The sequence below is a fragment of the Lactuca sativa genome, chromosome 1, assembly GCF_002870075.4.
Source record: "Lactuca sativa cultivar Salinas chromosome 1, Lsat_Salinas_v11, whole genome shotgun sequence".
Lineage (NCBI taxonomy): Eukaryota > Viridiplantae > Streptophyta > Magnoliopsida > Asterales > Asteraceae > Lactuca > Lactuca sativa.
The window spans coordinates 213,826,827-213,830,987 of NC_056623.2; positions in this window are offsets into that span (position 1 = coordinate 213,826,827).

Consider the following 4,161-nt stretch of genomic DNA (forward strand, 5'->3'; position numbering starts at 1 on the left):
AATCGAACCCTGTTAGACATGGTTCGTTCTATGATGAGTCATGCTTCACTACCTATCTCATTCTGGGGGTATGCCTTAGAGACTGCCTCCTATATCCTTAACCGAGTCCCTACAAAGAAGGTTGCCAAAACACCTAACAAGATGTGGACAGGGAAAGCCCCCTCGTTAGCACATATAAAGGTTTGGGGCTGTGAGGTTTTCGTAAGACTAGAGACTCACAAAAAGCTCGAACCTTGTAGTGAGCGTTGTATTTTCATCAGCTACTCGCAGAAATCCTTTGGATATATCTTCTATAGACCGAGTGAAAATGTTGTCTTCGTTGCGAGGAGAGGGGTTTTCCGACAGCGAGAACTCATAAGCCAAGGAGAAAATGGGAGGCAAATTGATCTTGAAGAGATTCAAGAATCGAGCGATGAAGGAACCTCTAACGCTGGCGCTCAACCCGAAGAGGAAACTCCGGTTGAACCAATTGACGAGTCCTTACCTCTTAGATGTTCCGAAAGAGTTAGAGTTCAACCCCAGTTTTATGGTTTTCATATTACTACCGAAGGGGATACGTATATTAGTGATGGTACACTAATAAATCTAGATGAACCTAATAGCTATAAGGAAGCTATGGCAGGTCCATAGTCTTTTAAAATGGAAAGAGGCGATGGACAACGAGATTCGGTCCATGTATGACAACCAAGTTTGGAATTTGGTTGACAATGTGCCCGGACATAAGAGGGTTGGGTGCAAATGGATCTTCAAGAAGAAGACCGACGTGGATGGGAATGTGCACACGTATAAGGCATGACTAGTGGCGAAGGGCTTTACTCAAAATCCCGGAGTTGACTATGATGAGACCTTCTCATCAGTTGCTAAGATAAAATCTGTTAGGGTAATGCTAGCCATTGCTGCATTTCATGATTATGAGATATGGCAGATGGATGTCAATACCGCTTTCCTTAATGGGAAGTTGGCTGAGGATGTTTACATGGCTCAGCCAGAGGGTTTCGTCGATCCGAAGCATCCTAATAGAGTGTGCAAGCTTAGGAAGTCCATTTATGGACTTAAGAAAGCGTCTCGCAGATGGAATCTTGGCTTCGATGAGAAAGTCAAAGAGTTTGTATTTGTACGAAGTAAAGATGAATCATGTGTATATGTCAAGGCCAGTGGGAGTATAGTTAGCTTCCTCGTTTTGTATGTCGATTACATACAACTCATAGGAAACGACGTTCCGACTTTGTAGGAGGTTAAGTCCTGGCTCGGGAAGGGCTTCGCTATGAAGGACCACGGAGAGGCTTCCTATATTTTGGGAATAAGGATAGTGAGAGAAAGAAGTAAGAGACTAATAGGACTTAGTCAGAATACTTACTTGGATAAGGTACTAAAATGTTTTAGTATGGAAAACTCGAAGGAGGGAGAACTACCGATACAAAGAAATGCCAAGTTGAGTAAGACTCAAAGTCCGAGTACCGAAGCCGGGATAGTTGAGATGAGCTGAGTACCCTACGCTTCCGCAGTTGGCTCAATCATGTACGCTATGACTTGTACTCGCCCTGGTGTGGCCTTTGATTTGAGCATGGTCAGTAGATATCAAGGGAAGCTTGGCAAAGCTAATTGGATTGCGGTCAAGAATATACTTAAGTACCTTCGAAGGACCAAAGAATGGTTCTTAGTCCTCGGAGGGAGTGATGACTTAAAGATGCGAGGGTATAGTGACGCCAGCTTCCAGACCGACAGGGACAACTATCGTTCGCAGTTGGGCTGGGTCTTTACCCTTAATGGAGGAGCAGTGACTTGGAAAAGTTCCAAACAAGAAACCGTAGCTGATTCAACGTGCGAATCAAAGTACATTGCAGTGAGCGAAGCGTCAAAGGAGGCGATGTGGTTGAAGAACATCATTGGTGATCTTGGAGTTGTGCCTACCATAAAGGAGCCTGTGGAAATTTTATGTGATAATGAGGGAGCGGTTGCCTTGACCAAGGAACCGAGGGATCATGGTAGATCTCGACATATCGAAAGAAAATATAACTTTATTAGACATCGAGTAGAAGAAGGACACCTCGTAGTAAAGAGGGTATGATCGGAGGATAACCCAGCATATCCGCTTACGAAGGGACTGAGCAGGGTTAAGCATTTGCAGCACGCTAGGAGCATTGGGCTGAAAGACGATATTAGTTTAGATTAGATAGTTTTGGAAACATGTAATAGATAAATGTAATTGACATTTGATGATTAAATAAAGGAGTATTATTTATAAGTAAAGCTATTGTCTTATGTTAATTGTTTAACTATTGTTTCACTTTGCATGTTTTGACTTCCTGAATAATTAAGTTATTAAGAATGATTGAATTATTTGAATGGTCCACAATCGTTCATATGTTGGAAGTAGGTATGAATGAAGATTGTCATGAATTAGTGTGTAGATTGTCTAAAAGGGTATTAGACATAGCAAAGGCTTGCTACAACGTTCATGAGTGCTTATGAACAAGTTTTGAGCATTGGAATAAACCCGCGATTGCTAGAATCACTTTTTGGAATGTGACACAAGTGATCGCAAGACGATAATATCATATGGTCTTAAAACCAAGATATATGGTTTATTGTTTATTAATTGGTTCTGCATTGACAATGCGAAACCGCATCAGTAAATTGATGTCATAAAACGCATTGTTGTGTATAGTTGATTAGTAAATAGTAAATGCATATAAGTTGAAGTTTATCTGTTACTTTTATCCTAAGAGAATAAAAGCGATATCATGGCCGCTCGATGATTTGATTTGACTTATGTGTCGGGCCCGGTCAGGACTGAATTGATGTGTTCAATTAAGTTCTATGTCAAATGAATCTGAGATCGAGAAACCAAAATGCTGGACAATAAATTCCATAAAATTGTCCGCATAATATCTAAACAGAGGACTGTACGATCCCTTATCTAAAGGACAGGAGAATGATAAGATCAGAGTTGACCGCGTCTTTGAGAGCTACGATTGCTAATCAGTTTGTGTTTGCATATATAGTTACTAGAATTATCCAAGTGGGAGACTGTTGGATTAGTGTCTAAGGTTGTAACTATATTTGGTAAGTACTTGACCCGGTTGTGCATGGTCCTTTTGGGTTGCCTTCACCATAGCAACTTGACAAGATGATTTGTTAAGAGAGAAGAGATATTACTGTTTATATATTATGAGAATAATATATTAAAGGAATAATATTGTTATTTTATTAATGTAAGTCATATATTAATTGAGAATTAATTTAGTGACTTAAAGAGGTTAATTGAATAAAGGGGCATAAACTGTCAAATGTGTGATAGTTGTGTTTTGGGCTATGTATCCTTATGGATAAGAGGGTGGACGAAATTTAGGGTTTGGGAACCTTAAAATCGTCCAAGCCTAATATCTAGGAGGATCTTGGATTGCTTAGGGCCTAAGTTATTCAATTAGTGTTTAAGGTGAAACTCTAGTAGCTCATAGTATAAATAGGACTCTAGGGTGAGGTAAATCGGCACTCATGCAAGGCAAGAAACCCTAGGGCTGATTTCTCACCCTCCCCTCTCTTTCTCAAATCATCTTCTTGCTAGTTGGTGTTTATAAGCCATTAAAGGAGTGGCAATTGTGACTCTAAGCTCTAAGAAGAAGAAGTATCAAGCAAGCAATCCAAGGTATTGCTCTAGATCCTAATTCATATGATTAGAATCGCTTGTTTATATTAGATCTAGTAATGTAAGTCTTGGATTCAATGCATGTTCAATTAGAGAAACCTAGATCCAAGCAATTAGGGTTTGCATGTGCACATAGGAAAGTTCTTGTTGCTCAAATCCATCAGGCTGAGCATCAGAGGCCCCACGGGAAGTTGCAGCCTCTTGAGGTTCCTATGTAGAAATGGGAGCAGATCGCGATGGATTTTATCACCAAGCTGCCGAGGACGGCAAGGGGTTTCGACACTATATGGGTCATCGTAGACCGATTGACCAAGAGTGCTCACTTTCTCGCCATTCGGGAGGGATCCTCAACCGAGAAGTTAGCTGAGATATACGTCCGTGAGATTGTCGCGTGACATGTAGTTCCGGTCTCTATTGTCTCGGATCATGATGTTCGCTTCACCTCTCGATTTTGGCAGAATTTCGATGAGGAACTGGGCACACGACTACATCTTAGTACATCTTATCATCCA